The 25485-nt window shown below is 38.2% G+C and overlaps 1 protein-coding gene across 4 annotated transcripts in view; it reads right to left on the bottom strand.

The window, feature by feature from the left end:
* LOC123765941 (tripartite motif-containing protein 5-like) overlaps nucleotides 1–25485 on the bottom strand; it is a 335145-nt gene that overhangs the window by 71181 nt on the left and 238479 nt on the right. The window contains exon 1 of one of the 4 annotated variants that reach the window (XM_069337368.1): nucleotides 8785–9093. The exons of 1 other annotated variant lie outside the window; for it this stretch is intronic. The gene's annotated coding sequence lies outside the window, so the exon portion shown is untranslated. Of the gene's footprint in view, nucleotides 1–8784; nucleotides 9094–25485 lie in introns of those variants that run through there. 2 more of the 4 variants (XM_069337365.1, XM_069337366.1) reach the window with 2 other exon arrangements.

Here is a 25485-nt window from a genome sequence, read left to right as displayed (position 1 = left end):
TAGACAAAGTTACAAGATTTGCTAGTATGCACAAAAATTAGAAAGCATTAGAGAAAAATTTGAGAAATTGAACTTTGCCATCAGGTCCTGTCGTATATGTATGCCATGCACAGCTTAAGGGTTAATACAGAACTGTACTGTATAAAATGCATAAAACTTCAAAACTAACAATATTTCACTAATTATAACAATAATAATATTTTAAATAAAACAATTTGTAACAGTCAATATGTACATCAAATTTTCAGTATGCCTATAAAATAAGCACAGGTCATGTCAACGCATTGGACCTGGATGAGATGGCTGGCACCATGTGCTTCTCCTCTTCCTGGGGTAAAAACGTCGGACTCGCGTGTGAAGGATTTTCATGATAAATTTGAACAATTTTTACTGTTTGAACACATTTAATCTGTCAAGATGTCTCAGAGCAGCATTCATGGTATTGAAGGTATAAAACAAAAGAGAAAACATTTGTCAATTGATCAGAAAGTTGACTTGATAGAGAAAGCAGAGCGTGGATACTCTGTCACTCAACTCGCCCAAGAATTCAACATCGGTAAAGCTACAATTTGTGATATAAAAAAGCAGAAGGATAATATTAAGAAATTCTTTGCTCAAACTCATGCAATAGGCAACAGGAAAACAATGAAACCTGCTAAGTATATGGATTTAGACTCATCTGTATTTAAATGGTTTACACAGCATCGTGCAAAAGGAATTCCTGTTTGAGTTTATTCTATTAGAAATGCAGCTGAAAGACTTGCTGTAAAGTTAAACATAGACAATTTCAAGGCTTGTATTGAATAAGTATGTCGATTTAGAGAGAGGTATGGCATCATTAACAAGAAAAATTGTGGCGATGCATTAAGTGCAGATGTTGGAAGTGCTAATGCATATAAGCATAAACTTTTTCAGCACATTATATCTAATAATCTAAGCTGGTTTTAAGTGTACAATGCAGATAAAACAGGCTTTAACTGGAAATGCCTTCAAAGAAACACCTTGGCCTTCAGGCTTGAGAAGAGTATTCCTGGTTGCAAGGTAAAGAAGGAAAGAATTTCAGCATTATTGTGCTGTAACGCAGATGGCAGTCACCGAACAAAGTACGCAATTGTTGGGAAATCTGCCAACCTCAGAGCATTGAAAAACTGTATGAACACACTACCTGTCATCTACTACAACACAAAAAGTGCCTGGTTCACACAGATTACTTTTGAGGATTGGTTCCAGAATCACTTTTGTAAAGAAGTAAAAAAGCAGCAGATCAATATGTGCAGAATTCATCCTGCTGAGGTAAAGGCAATGTTGTTGACTGACAATGCCCCAGCTCACCCCCATTGCTAAATAAACATCGCCTGATGGCAAAATAACATGTATGGCTTTACCACCAAACACTACATCTGTAATACAGCCTATGGATTAGGGGTTATCTATGCTCTCAAAGGCTTTATAAAAGAGCTATGAATTCAGATATTATGGAAGTTCTGCTTTCTGAGGAAGACGAGATGCCTAATAAGGATACGAAGGCTAGTAGAACACTAGAAAATTTCAAGAAATATTCAATTAAAGATGCAATTTACAACTAGGCCAAGGCATGGAGCGAGTTGAAGGTCACTACATTAAAGAATGCATGGAATAAAATTCTGAGTCTGGTACCTGGTTAGAATAAAGACGAAGATGACTATGATTTTGAGGGCTTTGATAATGCGATTTTTGAGACATTCAGAGATGCAGGTGAGGAAGATTTGCAACTTTCTGATGTGAATGAGTGGTTAGATAATGATACTGATGATCCAGGTTATGGTGAATTAACTGATAATGAGATTATCCAGTGTGTTACTGGTAATAATGATGAGGATGTGACAGAGGAAGATGACAGTACAGTATCCACTCAATTTAACGGCCTCTTTTATACCGATCTGCCGGTATTAACGACCGGTTTGGGAGCCCAGTATCTGGAGCCTGCTATACCGGTCTGCGGTCGATATTACCGACAGTTGGTATTGGGTTTGTTGTGGCATCCGCGTCCCCTTACATGGCGACCAGGCCGCCACCGACCTGGATCGTCCAGAGTCATATATTACATCTTAATTTTCTTTTAAAATGATTCACTTTAATGAAGAAAATTGTAAATTATTATTAATAAAATATTTTGAAACAGTTTTTATTAAGCAAAAGTCTTTGTTTTCTTATTAAATACCTTTTATAGTATGTATAGGCACTAGGTATTTTTTTTCCCACGGACCTAGTATGTACTCCGCCGGGCCATGTGTTCCCATTGTTTACCGTGAACTCGCGCGGCAAGCTTCAATTGTGAAGGATATTACTGTACTGTAATTGTGATCTTTTTAATTTACAAAATGCCAAAAGTTACCCAAAGGAAGCGCCTGACGGTTGCACAGAAGCTGGAGTTAATTAAGAAACTTGATAAAGGATATTCTCATGCACGAGCAGCAGCAGAGTTTAACATCAGGAAAAGTACAGTAAGTGACATCAAGAAACAGAAGGATACTCTATTAAAATATGTGAGCACAACAGAGTGTGCTACTTCTGGTGCTGCATGTTTGAGAAAAACAGTAAAGTCTGGTCAGTATCCACAATTGGATGCTGCAGTGTATAAGTGGTTTATTCAGCACCGCACAATTGGCATGGCAATAAGATTTGAAGAGCTTAAAGTTGCAGCAAGTAAACTTGCCATTCAATTAGGTATAAAAGATTTCAGTGCAAGTGATGGGTGGGTTGGAAGATTTAAGGCTCGGCATAACATTTCAAACACCAAAAAAATTTCTGGCGAGGCGTCAAGTGCTGATCCCACTAATGTTGATTCATTCAAGGCTAAATTAAACGAGTACATTGTCAGTAATAATTTAAGCAAATATCAAGTATATAATGCTGACGAGACTGGGTTTATGTGGCGAGCTGTACCAAGTACATCCTTAACCAGTAGGATGCAGGAAAATATTCCTGGACGAAAGATAAGCAAGGAACGGCTCTCAGTCTTGCTCTGTGCTAATGCTGATGCCTCTCACAGGACAAAATGTGCCGTGGTAGGCAAGTCTAAAAATCCTCGAGCCTTAAAAAATATAATGCAGGCATTACCTGAAATATATTACAATTCTAAGAAATCATGGTTTAATCAAATAATATTTACGGACTGGTTTGAAAACCACTTTTGCAAAGAAGTCAGAGAATTCCAGATCAACAAATGTGGAATAAAGGCCAGTGAGGTTAAGGCATTGTTGCTGCTAGATAATGCCCCCGCTCATCCCATTAGCAAGTTAATTTCAAGGGATGGCAGAATAAAATGCATGGCACTTCCACCAAACACAACATCCTTGATCCAGCCCATGGACCAAGGTGTTATCCTTGCTGCTAAATGTATGTACCAAACAGCAATGCTTGAAGATGTTTTAGTTGTTTTACCTAGCGAGGAAGATGAATTGACAGGAAAGGATACAAGGGCTCAAAGAACACTAGAAAATCTAAAAAAGTACACAATCAGGGAAGCAATATTCCACTGGGCTAGGCTTTGGAATAAAGTGAAAGAAACCACACTAACAAATTCATGGAAGAAACTGTTAACAGAGAGGCCTAGATGTGAAGCAGCAGTATCTGATAGTGAATTCGAAGGTTTTGAAAATGAAGCCAATGATTTTGAAGGGTTTGAAGAAACGATCCGAACAATGTTGCTCCAAGCTGGTCAGGGTGTACAAGTGAATGATATCAATGAATGGTTAGAAAATGATTACGATCCTGGTTATGAATTGTTAACTGAAGAACAGATTGCGCAAAGTGTTCTCGGAAATGACTCTGATGATGACTCGGACGATGTTGGTGAGGCTCTGCCTAGAGGTGTCGGATATCAGAAAAGATTGGAACAAGTTGAGGAACTCATTGAATATTCAATAAAAAGTAAACATGAGGTTATTGGAAATTTTTATGTACACCTTACAGCCTTAAAGCAATGTCTCAAAATGTTAGCCAGAGAAAATCAGATTCAGACAAAAATAGATAAATTCATGATTTCAACGGTTCGTGAAAAATCTTCGTCGACAAGCGATGCTGCACCCGTCGATGCTGAATTACCATCGACAAGTCGTGGAACATCTGCCAGCAATGAATGCTCTACAAGCCATGCTGCACCCGCCGATGCTGAATTCCCATCGACAAGTCGTGGAACATCCGCCAGCAACGAATGCTCTACAAGCCATGTTGCACCCGCCGATGCTGAATTCCCACCAACAAGTCGTGACAAGTCATCCACTAACGATATAAAATATGATTGAAAGGCATATAAATTAGTGTAAAAAGTGTTGATAGAGTACAGTATTGTAAGTGTTAATGATTAATTAAGCCTAGACAAAAAGATACTGTACAGTGTAAATATACAGTAGAAATAATTGTCAATAGTGAAGTAGAATTAGAACTCATGTGAATTAGTAGTAAGGCTAGCTGTTGTGTGAAGTGAGTGCCTGAAAATAAGTGTACTGTACATACAGTATGTACCCTGTATACAATATAAACAATATAAAACAAGCGCTGCAGAGGATGACGTAATCATCAAAGCTTCGTAATCTTCAGCTTCATTAAAAGTAAGTCAATTTACCAATTTTATTATAGTATTACAAGATATTAATTGTTTTTTTTCAACAAAAGCTACATATTAGTCTCTGCAAATGTATATTCTATCGTCAGCAGAGAAAAGGTGAGCTAAAAATATTTCGTCTTGGCTAGCTCTCAGTGACAAGGCTCAATCGCCATTGTTATGGCATGGCCGCCACAGCCTGTGTTGTAACATTAAAAGTAAGTCAATTTACCAATTTTATTATAGTATTACAAGATATTAATTGTTTTTTTTCAACAAAAGCTACATATTAGTCTCTGCAAATGTATATTCTATCGTCAGCAGAGAAAAGGTGAGCTCAAAATATTTCGTCTTGGCTAGCTCTCAGTGACAAGGCTCGATCGCCATTGTTATGGCATGGCCGCCACAGCCTGTGTCGTAACATTAAAAATACATTACCTGCACTGTTCAGGGTAAATCAAAACACATCTCTAAAATTTTATTAAGACAATATTAACTCACTGATTGATACATGAAATATTTTTCAATACAAAGGAATGAATCAATTTTTTCCCACCCATCTGGACTTGATCAGAGCGTGTTCACACATCATCCATGCAGCAGCCAGCAACTGGCTTAATCGTCGGCCGTGCACTAAATTGGAATGCAATTACACAATGAACTTTATTTAATTTTAGTTATACAGTATAAAATATATCCTACCTGAATGTTACTTGAAAAATTACCCGACCCGACTTAACGTCGGAAATAACGGAGCTCCGTAATAACGACTAGGGCTCAGCCCCATATAGGCTGTTAAATTGAGTGGATACTGTTATCTATTCCATATGCTGCATCATTGCAAAAGGTTAATGATCTGCTTGATTTGGTTGCTGTAACTGATAATGAAGAGCTGACAGATTATTACCTGCACCTAAAGGACATGAAAGATATTATAATGAAGCACACAACAAAGAAACAATCTAAGATTCCAAAGTTTTTGGTATGATTTCACAGTAGGCCTACAGGACCAGCACCCAGCACTAGCAAGGACTCACATTCCGAGGATGCCCAGGCAACTGGACCAGCACAAGCAAGGACTCACCTTCCGAGGATGCCCAGGCAACTGGACCAGCACCAGCACTAGCAAAGACACACCTTCTGCTGATGCCCAGGCAACTGTACCAGCACCCAGCACTAGCAAGGACTCACCTTCCGAGGATGCCCAGGCAACTGGACCAGCACCCAGCACTAGCAAGGACTCACCTTCTGAGGGTGCCCAGGCCACTAGACCAGCACCCGGCACTAGCCATAACTTGGGAGTGTCAATTGAGCTGTACAGCACAGTTCTAATGACATTAAATGTACAAAGTGTAGTTTATATGATATAAGTGTACTGCAGTAGTGTGATTCTAGTGGTCTGTACTTTATGTACAGACTGTAGTGTATAATGTACATTTGTTAGAAAAGTTACTGTTCTTTAAACAATTTATATTCATGTGTGGCACTCTCAGGATATTAAGGCTAACAAAGTTTGCACTACAAAACTCAACTGGTAGGGTAAGTACAGTACTGTAACGTGCAATATCAATTTATTTCATTGCAATACAAATTCTTTATTATTTAAATTTTTCATAAGGCAAATGTGGACTGGCATATGCATTAATGTGATTGTATTTTTTTTTGGGGGGGAGGGAAGGGGGTTGCTGGGGCCGAACGGATGGAATGAATTCCACACTGGAATGAATCGGCTATGCCCCATATAGTTCATTCAAGCGAGTACACACATTTAATTTCTACATTTACTGTCTACATTTAATGTCATCTAATTTCATGCATTTCTTTGATAAAGTGTTTACTCGTGTTCTTTATGATCTTGGTTATTTGAAACTGTTGGCCAAATTAACCTTAAATTATAGTATGTTACTCTATGTTCTGATATGTTCAAAGAAAATGTTATGAGGAATAGTTCACTTGCTTTTCTAAATTACACCTTGTATTTCCATTCTATAATTAATGTAAATAAACTACTGTACTGTTGATAGAACTACTGACTTCATATTGTAATAGTCTATGCTTGTCATTCTTAAGTATCACCTTCTTTGTATTCATTTTTTATTTTCCTTGAACATTCTCATTTTGTTAGCTTACTTCTCTAATAGTATTAAGTGCTTTATCCCGTCACAACTTTAATTAGAAAAATTCTATATTATTATTAATTTTGCCCGAAACGCTTTGCATAATAGTGGCTTCATTAGTATGTGTAACTTCTGTTCCTTCAATTGAACAATATTCTTATGTTCTTTGTACACACAATCTTTTGAATAAATAATAATATTATTATTATTATTATTTACACAGAAAATTACACTAAAGTGATATACATCAATGAGAAAATTTCCTCGGGCTGTGAGATGATGCAAACCTGCAATGTTTGCATTACCTCACAGCCTCAGTGGATTGTTCATTGATGTATATCACCTTAGTGTGATTTTCTGTGTATCTGAAGTTGTGCATACAATGTTGAACTACAGTACTTTATCCTTCACCTGAGTGCTTGGGGTCTTACATAAAACTTGGACTGGCTTGAGGACTGTGATATCAGGATATCACAGACTTCCTGTGATATCAGTAGAAATCCGATTGTAAGAAAGTCAGTGGTGGTACAGTAGTAGAGTATGCAGCTGGCAATGCCTTGGTCATGGGTTTGCAACACTACACAGTCCCAGTGAAATTTCTTATTATTATTATTATTATTATTATTATAAAAGTTATCATTATTCGATAGGCCAATGTCCACACCCCAACAATGCCAGGCATATAATTTACCCCAACAATTCCACTGGCCAACGTCCACACCTCTAACAATTCTATAGTCCTATTTCCATACCCCAACATTTTTGTTGAAGAAAAAAAAACATGCTGTTTGTTGACCAACTTGTATATTGGCTATTTTCTACCATGTTCCCCCCCTTTTTTCAGCTTTTATTATTTTTATTTTTTTCTTTCAATGCAATTATACTTTAAGCTTAATTACTATTAAGTTTTAGCCTAAGTGTTTTTTTTTCCCCACCTCACCTTGCCTGAAATGCTATGCGTACTAGTGGCTTTAGGTATTGTATGTACTACCTCTATCTTTAAATCAAACAGAATGTTTGTACTGTAACTCTGCAACTATGTACTGTATGTACTTTTCCTAAATAAATTTTTATTATTTTTATTATTAACAATTGTATGTTGGGGGTGTAAGACAATGTTGGAGCAGACAATGGTGGAGCAGAAAGCTCGGTACTCACTTCCCCCCTTCAGAGCAGGAGAGATTGCTGAAATAGAGGGAATACAGAGAACATATACGGCACGCATCGTTGAGATAAAACACCTAAATTATTCGGATCGTCTCAAAGCTCTCCGAATGTACTCTCTAGAAAGGAGACGAGAGAGATACCAAATAATATACACATGGAAAATACTGGAGGGCCAGGTCCCAAATCTACACAGTAAAATAACAACGTACTGGAGTGAATGATATGGAAGAAAATGCAGGATTGAACCAGTGAAGAGCAGAGGTGCCATAGGCACAATCAGAGAACATAAGAACATAAGAGCAAAGGCAACTGCAGACGGCCTAGTGGCCCATACGAGGCAGCTCCTATCTATAACCACCCAATCCCACTCATTTACATGTCCAACCCACGCTTGAAACAATCGACGGACCCCACCTCCACCACGATACGCGGTAAATCAACAAATCAAATCAATCAACAACCCTGTTACCGAACCAGTATTTTCCCAAGTCTTTCCTAAATCTAAATTTATCCAATTTATACCCATTGTTTTGTGTTCTGTCTTGTGCTGATACTTTTAATACCCTATTAATATCCCCTTTGTTGTGTCCATTCATCCACTTGTAAACCTCTATCATGTCACCCCTAACTCTTCGCAGTATAAACATCAGAGGTCCACGGTTGTTCAACGTTCTCCCAGTGACTATAAGAAATATTGCCGGAACAACCGTGGACATCTTCAAGAGAAAACTGGACTGTTTTCTAAGAGAAGTTCCGGACCAACCGGGCTGTGGTGGGTATGTGGCCCTGCGGGCCGCTCCAAGCAACAGCCTGGTGGACCAAACTCTCACAAGTCGAGCCTAGCCTCGGGCCGGGCTTGGGAAGTAGAAGAACTCCCAGAACCCCATCAAGCAGGTAATGCACTCAAGTACTTACGGAGGATGATGAGAGTGTGAGGAACAAGGTGGTCAGGTGGAGCCAGTGACTCCTTCCTTCAACAGTTTTGTCTCTCCCTCGTGGTATATCCTCAATGTCTTCAGTGGTGTGGCCTCACCACACACTTACACTGTCATAAGTGTCCTGAGAGTACTGTGGGAGGGACAATTTGGCGGGTATTGTGGACACAGGTCTTTAAGACAGGCGAACTTCACGAGTCGTGGAGACGTCTATAGCAACCTTTGTTGTGATGACGTCACTCGCTCGCTCGCTTACTCGCCACGTCGCTCTTCCCATTTTCTTTGGTTACTGATTCAGATGTTTATTCAGGTAAGGTATATACATACAAGTGATGTTACATTAATGGATTGATATATAGATAGAGCTAGTACATACAATGCCTAAAGCCACTATTACGCAATGCGTTTCGGGCAAGAAAAACATTAATATCTAGAACTTAATACTAATTGAGCATAAAGAATAAAAAGTGTTGAGAACAAATACAAATAAAGATAAAAAAAGGGGGAACATGACTGAAAAAGCAGCACAAATACAATAGGTTGACAAACAGTGTTGATTAAAAAAAAAGAAAATAACAGACATGGGTTGACAATAGAGGAGTGAGGTAGATTACAGGGAATTTATTAGGTAGTGTTTAGTTTTTATCTTAAACTGGTTGAGAGAGGTACAGTCTTTAACATGGTTGGGAAGGTCATTCCACATTCTGGGCCCCTTGATTTGCAGAGCATTTCTAGTTTGATTAAGACGTACTCTAGGAATATCAAAACTGTATTTATTTCTGGTGTGGTGCTCATGGGTTCTGTTACAACCTTCTATGAAGCTTTTAAGATCAGGATTGGCATTATAGTTTAGCGTTTTATATATGTATAATACACTTCAGAGAATGTGCAGTGACTTAATATCTAACATATTCAGAGATTTGAGTAGGGGTACCGAGTGATGTCTGGGGCCAGAGTTGGATATTGTTCTAATAGCAGCTTTGTGTTGGGTAATTAGAGGACGTAAGTGATTTTGGGTAGTAGAACCCCAAGCACAAATACCATAGTTGAGATAAGGATAGATAAGGGAGTAATAGAGAGTCACCAGGGCAGGGCGTGGTACATAATATCTGATCTTAGAAAGAATGCCCACAGTTTTTGAAACTTTTTTTGATATATTTAGAATGTGTCCCTGGAAATTCAGCTTGTGGTCAATGAGAATGCCAAGGAATTTGCCATCTAATTTGTTACAAATTTGGGTATTGTTTATTTTGAGATTTATATGACTAGAGGATTTATTGCCAAACAGAATATAGAAAGTTTTGTCAATGTTAAGGGTGAGTTTGTTGGCAGTTAGCCAAAGATGGACTTTATTTAGCTCAGTATTTACTGTGGCATTTAGAGCAAGAGGGTCAGGACTGGAGTAAATGAAGGTTGTGTCGTCAGCAAATAGAATTGGTTTGAGGTGTTGGGAGGCATTTGGAAGGTCATTAATGTAGATGAGAAAGAGGAGAGGGCCAAGTATGCTGCCCTGAGGAACACCAATGTTGATGGGTAGGGTGGGAGAAATTGTATTATTCACAGAAACATATTGGAGCCTGTCAGTAAGGTAGGACTCGAGGTATTGTAGGGAGTGTCCTCTGAATCCATAATGATGTAATTTAAGAAGAAGGTTATGGTGGTTGACAGTATCAAAAGCTTTACGCAGGTCCACAAATAACCCAACAGGGAACTCCTTTTTATCAAGAGCTGTATGAATCGAGTTAAGCATACTAATAAGTGCATCGTTAGTGCTTTTTTTGGGTCTGAAGCCATATTGGCAAGGGCTAAGTATATTGAGTTTGGCTAGATATGAGTAAAGCTGCTTATATATAAGTTTTTCAAAAATTTTTGACAAGTTTGGCAGGATTGATATAGGTCTGTAGTTGTTAACATCTGTGGGGTCACCACATTTGTGGACAGGCGTTACTCTCGCTTTTTTTAGAATATCTGGAAAGGTTTGGAGTTCAAGTGACTTGTTGAAGAGCAAAGCAATAGCAGGGGCTAAAGATCTGGAGGCTTTTTTGTAAATTAAAGTTGGTATCTCCTCAAGGGCACCAGACTTGGTTTTAAGGGAAAGGATTATCTCATTGACGTCAGTGGAGTTAATAGGCTTTAGGTACAGAGACTGTGAATAGTTACCTGTAAGATAGTCCTTAATGTCAGTACTGGAAGATGGAATATCATTTGCAAGGGATGAACCAATGGAAGAGAAGAACCTATTGAACTCAATAGCAGAATCAGAGGCTGAAAGCTGACCATCGTTATTAGACAGGAGAGTCGGTTTGTTATTTAAAGATTTCTTTGATCCCAATATTTGTGAAATTGTGCTCCAAGTTTGTTTAATGTTGCTCTTTATTTGAGTAAATTTATCTTCGTAGTATTTAGTTTTGGCTCGTCTAATTATCTTAGATAGCAATAATGAGTAATTCTTTGAGAATTCTTTGGAGACAATTCCTAACCTATACTTCTTCTCAAGGTCGTGTTTTTTGTTAATGGATTTCAGTATTCCCTTTGTAAGCCAAGGATTGTTAAGCCTTTTGCTTGTGACTTGTTTTGTAAGCCTAGGACAGTGGGTGTTATAAAGGCTAAGAGTTGTTTGTAGAAAAGATTGCACTGCTAGGTTGATGTCCCCTATGTTACCTAACTCGGACTCCCAGTTGACATTATCAGCAGCAGTTATAAAATTGTTTATAGCAGTTTCATTGTGCAGCCTAAAGCTTAACTCCCTTGTTTCTAGAGGTGGTTTGCTAATGTTAGTTAAGAGAAATGTGGGGTAGTGGTCTGTAGTGCTATCGGTGATTATACCTGAAGTAAGCGGAGAGGTTATGTTGGTCCAGATGTGATCTAGAGTCGTGGCAGTGCTATCAGTGATTCTAGTAGGTCTAGTGATTAAGGGTATGAGGAAGCAGGAATTCATACAGTTGAGGAAGCTAACAGCAGTAGGGTGTTCTGGCTCGCAGAGGTCAATATTAAAGTCCCCTGCGATAATTAGGTGGTTTTTGTTCAGTCTGTTATCAAGTATTAGATTTCTAAGGTTTGAGTTGAATACAGACACATCAGTGTTGGGAATTCTATAGACTGCACCCACAGACAGGACAGACTCGGCACCCTTGACTCTGAAGCTGGCGAAGATATACTCCCCATAGCAGTCTCTAGTTCTAATTTCTTTTAAGCATGTTAGTTCTTGGTGGTAGTAAAGAGCAGTGCCACCACCTCTCTGAAGTTGACGACAGTTGTGAATTGCTGAGTAGTTAGGCATGTTAAAGAGTTGAGTAGTATCCTCTTTCAACCATGTTTCAGTAAGTATAATAAAAGAGAATTTGTTGCCAATAGTTTCAATCAAGGCACTAACATCATCGAAGTGTTTACCTAGGGATCTAACGTTCAAATTGATTACAGAGATATTGTGATTATGAGTTAATACATTGTTTACATCATGTGCTGCAAAATATCTGCAATTTAGATCATTAAAGTGATTATTGTCATAGATAGTGGATAAGAGGTTAAGTTCTGGGTCTATACTTGACTGCATAAAAAAGCTGATTGTAGAATCAGAAATAAGTAGAAATAAGCTATAAAATAGGGAAAAATATATACACAATACTGTACAAAACAAACACAAAAGGGGCTTACAGGGGTACAATGGAGTAAGGGAGTATGGCTAGGCTAGGCAACCTAGGCAATTAATGAGATTAAAGAAAAAACATGTAAACATGGACTATACAAAACACAAGATATAAAAATACAAAACAAAAAATATAAGCAAGACTAAGCAATACAAAAAAAACAAATTGAGCAAAAATGAAAAAAAAAGAAAAAATGAGGTAGATTGCTTACGAGTACTCTCAGGTACACTGTAAGTAACAATTTGCAATTTGAGATGCAGGCAAAGCCAGGGGTACAATGGAGTAAGGGAGCATGGCGAGGCTAGGCAACCTAGGTAATAAATGAAATCAAAGAAAAGTTGAATAATAAACATAGGCAAATTTAAGCTAATGATTAATAACTATAGATAGTTCAGTAATGACTGTATAATTAAAAAGACCTGAAGAACTACTTAATAACTCAATTAAATAATTTCGGTAAATGACTAGGTAAGAGTAAGTTAAAAATTAAGTCAGAAAATGAACCAAGGAGACTTAGGATACCTAGCCCCACTAGTTGACAGGGGGTTAATTAAGTTAATTCATTGGGAGTGATAAGGTGAGACAAACCACATTGGGAGAGGAAAGTGTTGAGGTTTTCTTCTCTAGTAATCTTTGCCGACGTTTAATTTACTTGAGACACTAATATTGGTGGCCTCAACGAGGACAGGAAGTTGGCGACTTGTCAAAAATCCTACCCATTTGCCTGGACGATCTTTTCTATCTGTATTTTAAAACCCAGTAGAGTTTTGGCGTTTACCTTACCTACTCTTTGGCGGGTAGGCTGTTCCACGGGTTTACCACCATACGGGAGAAAAAGCCTCTCCTGTTTTCTGTCCTACATTGTGGCTTGTTGAGCTTGAACCCGTTGCTCCTCGTTCGTGTTACATCTGACCTTTTGAAGAAAGTGTCCGGATCAACATCGTCCAAATTGTTGAGTATTTTAAGTGTTTCGATGAGCTCCGCCCTGTCATGCCTGGTTTACTGTGTTGTTTGGCCAGTGGCCCTCAACCCTTCCTGATACGAGAGATGACTAAGCTCTGGTATGATTTTTGTTGCCCGGTGTTGCATCTTCTCCAGAGCAGCTATGTCTTTCTGAAGATAAGGTCTCAATGCCTGTATACAATAATCCAGGTGGGGGCGCACCAGAGACTTATACAATTGAAGGACTACTTTAGTTTCCTTGAAAGTAAAGGCACGCTTGATTATTCCCAAGGTTTGGTTCGCTTTTTTTTTACTGCCGCTCCCACTTGTTGTGCAACTTTTAGTGAATGATGGATTCTGATTCCAATGTCACATTCTTCATCTATCTGTTGTAAGGTAAAGCTGGCAATTTGGTAGTTGTGACGTGGAATGTTATGCCCTACAGGCAAGGTCTTGCATTTATCGACATTAAAGAGCATTTGCCAGTCATCTGACCATATTGGTGGAGTTCATGTAGATCTCTTTGTAAGGTCTCAATATCACTTTCACTTCCTTCTTTATCATAGATCTTAGTGTCATCTGCAAATGTGTCATCTGCCCAACATTCCATCTCCCAGGATGAACAGGACCAGCAAAAGCTGCTTGACTATGTTATTGTGTCGTCCCAAAATATTCCTGTGGAAAGTGAAGGTGAAAAGTGTATTGAAATAGTTCATGCTCTCATAAAAGACGAATTGCATGTCACTCTAAATAAAACCGACATTATTGCTGCCTACAGAGTAGGCAAAAAGAATCCATCAGGTCTGAACCAGCGAAAAATTTGCCTCAAGCTAGCTTCCCAGTCCATAAAATCGCATCTTGTCCGGACAGCTGCATCCCAATGAAAGAGAATCTACATCGACGAGTGCTTGACTAGAAAAAGACAGCAACTCCTCTACCGCCCCCATAGCCATCTCAAACTCCAACACAGTGCTCGGTTACAACTTCAACAGGCTACTCAACCCTTCCCAGTACTTATCCCAGAAGACAGCGATGGCCCGGGGCTCACTGGCGAGGCTCTTCCGTTTCAAGCAAGCCCCATCCCACATCAAGCTCCACCTGTACAGAATGATCATAAGGCCTAGCCTGGAATACCCTTACGTTCCCCTGAACCTCACCAACAAATCCAACATGCTGAAGATCCAACGAGTACAAAACAAAGCACTTCGCTTTGCGGAGGGCCTGACTCTGATGGACAGGGTAAGAACTGACCAAATCCATGAGACTCTCAACATGAAGCCAATGAACATAAGGCTCAGCTACCTGGCCAGAAGACAGCTGTACCGCATGAAGAACATGTATGTCCCAGACCCCGAAGATCCCTACGTAGCAGAAAACACCACCAGCGACTACGAGATCCACAAACCACAACACAGAACCAGAAGAATCACTCTCCAACAAAAAGTGATCAGACACATCCATGATGAGGCCTTCCCAAGCCCTCAGATACTAAGCAGCCTGCCAGACGACCCAGATGAGTGGCCCATCCCGGACCCCATCTACACCAATTGAAGAATAAAGAAAAAAATAAATAAATAAAAAAATAAATAAAAAAATAAATAAATAAATAAATAAAAATAAATAAATAAATAAATAAAACTCCTACCAAAAAAATATAAAACCAAAAAACCATTTGTCGTGGCATCAGAAGTGTAACTACCCTGATGTTGCTAAGATTAGCCTCCTTCAGCCAACCCCATCGGCTCTAGTGCTTTAGGACACCAACAAGGTCACAAACACTAGCCCCCCCAGCCAATGTACTGACAACCCAACATAACACATACGCAAACAAACAACACATACAAAAATGTCAACCCATGGGGGACAGGCCACCGAACTTTCAAACTTCCTCTCTCTCTACACCCGCATCCTCTTCCTGAATTTTATCTCCCCATCCCTCTACCTCCCCCATCCTTTCCATTCCCTATGGACATCAAAGCTAAAGCTCTACGGCCTGCGTCAAATCCGTCATCAAAACCCGGCTGCGATTCATCAGTGCTTCGTTAGAGATGGCGTGATTAAAGTGAGACCCAGCAAACACAGAACGTTTGTGGACGTTTTTAAATGGTTCCACAAAGGTAATACTGTAACTTTTGACATAAATACGTATATCTGATGTTCTTAAAACCAAAGGATATAACTAAAAACATTTATTCTTGAGACACAGTTTTTTAGGATTTATGTAAAAATTTAAAAATAATAGTAAATGCTATGGAATTATAATGTTTTCATGCTTTATATTTAAGAATAAATAATTTTCAGTCAACATTTAGTTTTTTTTGTTTACTTTCTGTAAAGCTATCCAGTTTACGTTCTTATAACTTAAATATAACATTTATATGACGTCAGTATAACGTTATTTACACGACATCATTACGTTATTATGATGTTATATTAACGTATAATTCCTGTGTGAAAACCAGAATATATATTGAACTTTATGTTTTAAACCTTGTAAAGTTATCATAAAACTTGGAATAAGACGGTAAGCATGCTTTACTTATGAAAATATACAAACAAATCAACAAAAACATTTTAACATAAAAAACATGAACATAACATAAATTAACAGCATGCATGGGAGTTAATTGGAACTCTGTAATATTGCATACATGAACCTTAAGGTACAAACCCAGTGTATTTACCCATGCAGTTCTTTCCTAAATCTAAATTTTTTCAATTTTTACACTTTGTTTCGAGTTCTGTCTTGTGTTGCTACTTTTAATACCCCATTAATGTCCCCTTTGTTATGTCCATTCATCCCATTGTGCACCTCTACCATATGTCACTCCTAATTCTTTGCTTTTCTAGAGAATGTAATATAAGCTTTGACAATCTTTCTTCATATGACAGGTTAACAGGTAGAACAAAGATTACCATTTATATATGGATAACTATTATAAGTCGGTTTGAATGAGTGAATTGCTGCTTGAAGATAGGTATATACACGTGTGGTACTATCAGATTGCATCGTGGTGAGCCTAAAACCCTTCAGATCCAAGCAAAGCGTAAAATGCCAGCAGATACAATTGTGAACACATTGATACCAAAATGAAAGACATATGACGAGAATTGAGGTAACCAAAGTGAAAAGAGTGTTGACATTACATTGCACTAGAGTGCTCCTGGGTTACTTTCTCTCACTTTCTCTGTTTTGTGCGGATGGTCCGCCGTGCTTTCATCACGTCAGCGGGGTGGAGCACGCTGCTGTTTTTGACATTTCATGCATATATTCCGGTTGGAAATTCTATTGCGAACACATTGATACCAAAATGAAAGACCTAGGATGACAATTGAGGTGACCAGAATGAAAAGAGTGTATACATTTTATCGCTCTTGTGCGCTCCCTGGTAACACGCTCTCGCTTTCTCTGTTTGTTGCGGATGGTAAGCCGGGCTTTTGGAGTTTATATGCCTTTAGTCCTGTAGAGAATTCTATTGCGAACACATTGATACCAAATTGAAAAACCTAGGATGAGAATTGAGGTAACAAAGTTGAAAAGGGTATACACTTTTCAGTATTACCACGCTCTCTAATGTAATGAGAGTTGCCTGAGGGTGGCTCAGCTTTCTTTTTCTGGTACCCTTGGCCTACATTCATCTTGTCGGCGGGTGGAGCGCGCTGCTGTCTTTGACATTATATGCACATATAGTTCTGTTGGGAATTCTATTGCGAACGCATTGATACCAAAATGAAAGACATAGGACGAGAATTAAGGTGACAAAGTTGAAAAGAGTATACACTTTTCAGTATTTCCGCACACTACCAGGGAATGTCCAAAAAAAAAATGGAGAGAGTGGAGGGGTAACTTGCCCAAAACGCGAAAGTGTTTGGGGAGATTAACTTTCGTTCAATACTATTATGCAAGAGGAGCGACACATCTATGGTTCATCCAATAAAATCAGCAGACTTCTAGATGTTACTACTGCTCGGCTTAGACTCGGTTACAAGTATTTCTGGAAATTCTCATTATCTGCCGATGTAGACCTGACCAAATGTTAACTGTCAACAAAATTATTCGCACACCCTCCGTCACTATGTGATAGTGAATTCAGAGACAATTTTATAACCAATGTACCAACGATGTGTCAATATTTCATTCAAAATGATCTGGTATAAGAAATTTTAGCCAAATATCCCCAGTTTGCTAACTGTAAGTAGTAACAAAGCGATTGTAACCTATCCACCGCTGCCCACTGGATGGGGGGCGGTGTGCAGGACAAACATATCAATTGTGACACTAGCTCTCCACATATGTCAGTTGCTTAATTTAGAAACTGTACTTGTGATCGATCTCGAACCCATTGTTGATGTGACGACTTATACTGAATTTTGTAACTAGCTCATCAAGATTGTAACTTGCTTAGCTAAATGAATTGTGGGGTTCAGTCCCTGAGCCCATTATGTGCCTCTGTAACCCTTTCCACTACCGCCCACAAGATGGGTATGGGGTGCATAATAAATGAACTAAACTAACTTTAAGGCATCCTGAAAGAAAGCTTGGAGGGCTTGAAAAATTGCAGAACGAAGCCGTGAGGATAATCCTTGGGTGCCTTCGTACCACAAAGATACTTAATATGAGAAAGGAACTTAATATTCCGAGCGTTGTTTATCGTGTTACTGAAAATAACTGTCAAATTGGTATAAAAATGCTTAGGCTAGCTCATCCTAACCCTTGCACAGAAGCCCTCCAGAATTTCTTTATTGAATGTTGAAAACAACCCTCAAGTTATTTCCGTAACAGCATGCACTCCTGTATGCTAATCCCCACAATCACCAAGCCCACCCGAGTCACTCAAACATCTGCCACTACCCTGGATCACCTATGGACTAATATAACAGCTCCCCTTACATCTAGGGTAATTTATGACAGAAAAACTGACCACTATCCAACCTTCCTCATAACAAACATTGACACATCACCACCAGAAACCAAGAAACTTTCATTCAGGCTACATAGTGAATCAGCTTTAGGCAATCTCTCTAATGCACTTCACAATATTAACTGGGAATCTGAATTTAATAATTCACAGGATATAAACTCATCAACTAACCTCTTTCTCTCCAAAACTCTAAGCCTCTACAACACTCACTGTCCCCTCCTTACCAAACAAGTAACTGATAAAAGAAAAAATAACCCGTGGCTCACAAGTGGCATAATTAAATTAATCAACAAAAAATATGAATATGAAAAGAAATTTAGGAGTGGCCTAGTTTCAAAGGAAGTAGTTAAAAGGTACTCATCAGTGCTTACCAGTATCATAAGAAAAGCAAAACGTTCATATTATGAGACTAGATTCAAAGAAGCAAAAGGCAACATGAAAAGCACATGGAATACCATCTCTAACATCCTGGGAACTAAACAACACTCCCACAACCAGATAACACTCTCTAAGGATGGCCTTACACTGTCATCTGACTTAGAAATGGCGAATGAATTTAATAGCTTCTTTTCATCGATTGGTGCTAACCTTGCAAGTAAAATCCCACAGACTCGAAAGACCTCAGGAGGTAAAATGTTTACAATTGCTAATGAGGATAACCTCAACACTTTCCTCTCCCAATGTGGTTTGTCTCACCTTATTATCCCTCTCATTGAGTCAAATGTATATTAGTCATTTATTGAACTTAATTAATTGAGTGCATTAATATTTTCTTTAGTTCTTTTTAATTATAGGATCAAAACTAAACTATTTATAGTTAATAATCATTAGATTAAACTTGCCTATGTTCATTATTCAACTTCATTCTTTGCTTTCATTTATTACCTAGGTTGCCTAGCCTCGCCATACTCCCTTACTCCATTGTACCCCTGGCTTTGCCTGTGTCTCAAAATGCTAATTATTACTTACAGTGTACCTGAGAGTACTTGTAAGCAATCTACCTCATTTTCTTTTTTTTTTTTGTTCATTTTGTGTTTGTCTTGTATAGGTCTTGTTAATATTTCAATTTTCCCCCTTTTATATAAAAATTTTGTTTTGTAATTGCCATTCTTGCCTTGTTTTCCTACAACCAGCCTTCTTATGCAAACAAGTATAGACCCAGAACTAAACCTCTTATCAATTATCTATGAAAATCATCATTTTAATGATCAAAATTGCAGATATTTTACAGCTCATGATGTAAATAATGTATTAACACATAATCACAATATCTCTGTAATTAACTTGAATGTAAGATCACTTAGCAAACACTTCGATGATGTTAGTGCCTTGATTGAAACTGTTGACAACAAATTCTCTTTTATTATACTTACTGAAACGTGGTTAAAAGAGGATACTACTCAACTCTTTAACATGCCAAACTACTCAGCAATTCACAACTGTCGACCAATTCAGAGAGGTGGTGGTACTGCTCTTTACTACCACCAAGAACTAACATGCTTAAAAGTAATTAGAACTAGAGACAACTGTAGGGAGTATATCATCGCCAGTTTCAGAGTCAAGGGTGCTGAGTCTGTCCTGACTGTGGGAGCAGTCTATAGAATTCCTAACACTGATGTGTCCGAATTCAACTCTAATCTTAGAAATCTAATACTAGATAACAGACTGAACAAAAACCATCTAATTATCGCAGGGGACTTTAATATTGACCTCTGTGAGCCTGAAAACCCTACTGCTGCCAGCTTCCTCAACTGTATGAATTCCTGCTTCCTCATACCCTTAATCACTAGACCTACTAGAATCACTGATAGTACTGCCACGGCTCTTGATCACATCTGGACCAACATAACCTCTCCGCTTACTTCAGGGATAATCATCGATAGCACAACAGACCATTACCCCACATTTCTCCTAACTAACATTAACAAACCACCTCTAGAGATAAGGGAGATAAGCTTCAGGCTGCACAATGAAACTGCTATAGGTAATTTTATAGCTGTTGCTGCTAATGTCAACTGGGAGTCCGAATTAGGTAACATAGGGGACATCAACCTAGCAGTGCAATCTTTTCTTCAAAAAACTCTCAGCCTTTATAACACCCACTGTCCTATGCTAACGAAACAAGTCACAACTAAAAGGCTAAATAATCCTTGGCTTACAAAGGGGATGAGATAATCCTTTCCCTTAAAACCAAGTCTGGTGCCCTTGAGGAGATACCAACTTTAATCTACAAAAAAGCCTCCAGATCTTTAGCCCCTGCTATTGCTTTGCTCTTCAACAAGTCACTTGAACTCCAAACCTTTCCAGATATTCTAAAAAAAGCGAGAGTAACGCCTGTCCACAAATGTGGTGATCTCACAGATGTTAACAACTACAGACCTATATCAATCCTGCCAAACTTGTCAAAAATTTTTGAATAACTAATCTATAAGCAGCTTTACTCATATCTAGCCAAACTCAATATACTTAGCCCTTGCCAATATGGCTTCAGGCCCAAAAGAGCACTAACGATGCACTTATTAGTATGCTTAACTCGATTCATACAGCTCTTGATAAAAATGAGTTCCCTGTTGGGTTATTTGTGGACCTGCGTAAAGCTTTCGATACTGTCAACCACCAAAACCTTCTTCTTAAATTACATCATTATGGTGTCAGAGGACACTCCCTACAATACCTCAAATCCTACCTTACTGACAGGCTCCAATGTGTTTCTGTGAATAATACAATTTCTCCCACCCTACCCATCAACATTGGTGTTCCCCAGGGCAGCATACTTGGCCCTCTCCTCTTTCTCATTTACATTAATGACCTTCCAAATGCCTCCCAACACCTCAAACCAATTCTATTTGCTGACGACACAACCTTCATTTACTCCAGTCCTGATCCCCTTGCTCTAAATGCCACAGTAAATACTGAGCTAAATAAAGTCCATCTTTGGCTAACTGCCAACAAACTCACCCTTAACATTGACAAAACTTTCTATATTCTGTTTGGCAATAAATCCTCTAATCAAATAAATCTCAAAATAAACAATACCCAAATTTGTAACAAATTAGATGGCAAATTCCTTGGCATTCTCATTGACCACAAGCTGAATTTCCAGGGACACATTCTAAACATATCAAAAAAAGTTTCAAAAACTGTGGGCATTCTTTCTAAGATCAGATATTATGTACCACGCCCTGCCCTGGTGACTCTCTATTACTCCCTTATCTATCCATATCTCAACTATGGTATTTGTGCTTGGGGCTCTACTACCCAAAATCACTTACGTCCTCTAATTACTCAACACAAAGCTGCTATTAGGACAATATCCAACTCTGGCCCCAGACATCACTCGGTACCCCTACTCAAATCTCTGAATATGCTTAGGATTCACACTTTCGCGCTTAGGATTATCCATGAGTCGTCACCGTTTTTATGCGTCACCGCATAACAGACGACGCCTGTAGTCCATCGAAAAAATATTTGTATAAAATCCATTTATTATCCGATCAACTTGGGAATAGTATACAAATGTTTGCCATGAAATTTACGTTTTCTCTAATAGCCGAACAGCTTATAAAAGAAAACGGTGTGGAAGTGAATCATCGTGGTAAAACAATTGTATTATTGACACGACGAGTGTAATCGACGTAGTTTTTATATATGTTGTCGGTCAAACGCATCCTTATGTGACCTTTAATACTTATGTTCTTATAGAACATTCTATTGCGAGCACATTGGTACAAAAATTAAATACATACATCGACAAATAATGTCAGGACAGTGAATTGAATATACACTTTTCAAAGCGAGTTTCGCCGATATGCTGCCGCGGGTAACACTTCGGCCACTTCCCACATTGTTTTGGGTTGGCTACGACATTAAATCTATATTTATATGCATATGTCCGTGTAGAAAATTTTATTGCGATTCCAATGATACCACAATTAGCGATGTAGGACAACTGTAGGCTTCGCAACCATTAAGAGAGTGGAAACATTTTGTTGCTGTTTGGCGCTCTTGGCGAGTGATCTGAATAGTTTTTTATTTATTTTTTTTTTTTTTTTTGAGATATATACAAGAGTTGTTACATTCTTGTACAGCCACTAGTACGCGTAGCGTTTCGGGCAAGTCCTTAATCCTATGGTCCCTGGAATACGATCCCCTGCCGCGAAGAATCGTTTTTTCATCCAAGTACACATTTTACTGTTGCGTTAAACAGAGGCTACAGTTAAGGAATTGCGCCCAGTAAATCCTCCCCGGCCAGGATACGAACCCAGAACCCAGTGTTGACAGTCCTTATGCTTGGGCGGAATTTTATAGGTATGCTCTTATAGACAATTTCATTGCGAACACAGTGATACCAAATTTAAATACGTACTGCGCCTTCAATTATTGTCAGGACAGTAAAAAGAGTGTACACTTTTTCGGTCTTACCGCATAGGCGCGCGGAGCCCCGAAAGCATCTAGGGTATTGTTTTTTTTTTGAGCGCCGAGAGCGCGAAAGGGTTAGGACAATATCCAATTCTGGCCCCAGACATCACTCGGTACCCCTACTCAAATCTCTGAATATGTTAGACATTAAGTCACTGCACATTCTCTCATGTGTATTGAGAGAATGCACATTCTCTCATCTATTTAGTTTCCTACACTGAGCTTTAAATTTGCTCTGTACCTAGTGGTACCCAATCTCCTAATTTTTATGTAATATCAAACAACCTTATCATTGTGTTCATTGCTCTCTTCTTTTATGTGCTAGCCATATGCTGTATTGTGACTACCAATTTTTGTCAACTACCATTCAAGCTGTCATTGCAATCAATCTTATATTGTTTCTGCTGTATTGTGCCTACCAATTTGTTGTCAACTACCATTTTAAGCTGTCATTGCAATCAATCATAGCTACCTATGTGCTTTAATATACTGTACCTATAATTTTCTCTCATCTTTTTTTTTTTTTTTTTTTTCATTCCATGTAATCTGTTATCATTTTTTGTCTATAAATTTTGCAAGTATTTACCTCCTTAAAATTTTCTTAGATTAAGGACCTGCCCGAAACGCTGCGCGTGCTAGTGGCTTTACAAGACTGTAATTACCATAATTGTATCCTCACATTCCTTATGTACATTCTTGTATATGCATAAATAAATAAATAAATAAATATTATACATATATAAAACGCTAAACTATAATGCCAATCCTGATCTCAAAAGCTTCATAGAAGGTTGTAACAGAACCCATGAGCACCACACCAGAAATAAATACAGTTTTGATATTCCTAGAGTACGACTTAATCAAACCAGAAATGCTCTACAAATCAAGGGGCCCAGAATGTGGAATGACCTTCCCAACCATGTTAAAGACTGTACCTCTCTCAACCAGTTTAAGTTAAAAACGAAGCTATACCTAATAAATTCCCTGTAACCTACCTTACCCCTCTGTTGTCAACCCATGTATGTTTTTTTTTTTTTTTTTTTTTTTCAAATCAACGCTGTTTGAATGTAATTTTCTGTAATAATTAGTAATTATATTTGTGCTGCTTTTTCAACAATGTTCCCCCCTCTTTTACCTCTATTTTTATTTGTACTCAACACATTTTATTCTTTTTACCCATTAGTTTTAAGCTTTAGTCATTAGTGTTTTTTCCTGCCCGAAACGCTTTGCGTAATAGTGGCTTTAGGCATTGTATGTACTAGCTCTATCTATAAAGCCAACAAACTTTGTAAAATCTCTTTATGTATGTACCTTTACCTAAATAAAAATTATTATTATTATTATTATTATAATTAGCTCCATTAATACAAAACATGGCCTTGAGAAGTATAGGTTAGGAATCGTCTCCAAAGAATTTTCAAAGAATTACTCATCATTGCTATCTAAAATAATTAGGAGAGCCAAAATTAAATACTACGAAGATAAATTTACCCAAACAAAAGGCAACATTAAAAAAACTTGGAACACAATTTCACATATATTCGGATCAAAGAAGATTTTAAATAACAAACCAATACTCCTGTCAAATAATGATGGATCTGCTTTCAGCCTCTGACACGGCTCTTGAGTTCAATAGGTTCTTCTCTTCCATTGGGTCATCCCTTGCAAATGATATTCCATCTTCCAACTACAAATACAAATACAAATATTTATTCAGGTAAAGTACATACATACAAGGTGAGATACAAAAGTTGATGGATTTACAGATAGAGCTAGTACATACAATGCCTAAAGCCACTATTACGCAAAGCGTTTCGGGGCAGGAAAACACTAAGACTAAAACTTAATACTAATTGAGATTAAGGCATAAATTGTGTTGAGAAAAAATACGAAAAAAATTTAAAAAGTTGAGGGGGGGTAAACATTGAAGAAAAAAACAAAAATACCATTTGGTCAACAAACAGCATTGTTTCAAGTAGTAGACATGGGTTGACATTTTGGGGGTGAGGTAGGTTACATGGAGTTAATAAGGTAGTACTTTGTTTTTATCTTAAACTGGTTGGGAGAGGTACAGTCTTTAAGTCCAGTCGAGTTAAGTCCAAATTAGTACAGTCCAGTACTAATATTCAGGACAATCTTACAGGTAACTATCCACAGTCTCTGTACCTAATGCCTACTAATTCCACTGATGTTACTGACATAATCCTTAACCTTAAAACCAAGTCTATTGCCCTTGAGGAGATACCAACTCTTATTTACAAAAAAGCCTCCAGATCTTTAGCTCCTGCCATTGCATTGCTCTTCAACAAGTCACTTGAACTCCAAACCTTTCCAGATATTCTAAAAAAGCGAGAGTAACGCCTGTCCACAAATGTGGTGATCCCACAGATGTTAACAACTTCAGACCTATATCAATTCTGCCAAACTTGTCTAAAATATTTGAAAAACTTATCTACAAGCACCTTTACTCTTATCTAGCCAAACACAATATACTTAGCTCTTGTCAATATGGCTTCAGACCCCCAAAAAACACTAACGATGCGCTTATTTGTATGATTAACTTGATACATGCAGCTCTTGATAAAAATGAGTTCCCTGTTGGGTTATTTGTGGACCTGCGTAAGGCTTTTGACACTGTCAACCACCAAAACCTTCTTCTTAAATTACATCATTATGGAGTCAGAGGTCACTCCCTGCAGTACCTTAAGTCTTACCTTACTGACAGGCTCCAATATGTTTCTGTGAATAATT

The sequence above is a fragment of the Procambarus clarkii genome, chromosome 37 (genome assembly GCF_040958095.1).
Source record: "Procambarus clarkii isolate CNS0578487 chromosome 37, FALCON_Pclarkii_2.0, whole genome shotgun sequence".
Taxonomy (NCBI): domain Eukaryota; kingdom Metazoa; phylum Arthropoda; class Malacostraca; order Decapoda; family Cambaridae; genus Procambarus; species Procambarus clarkii.
The sequence above is the reverse complement of the archived record's forward strand: the minus strand, read 5'-3'. Positions and strand labels throughout refer to the sequence as shown.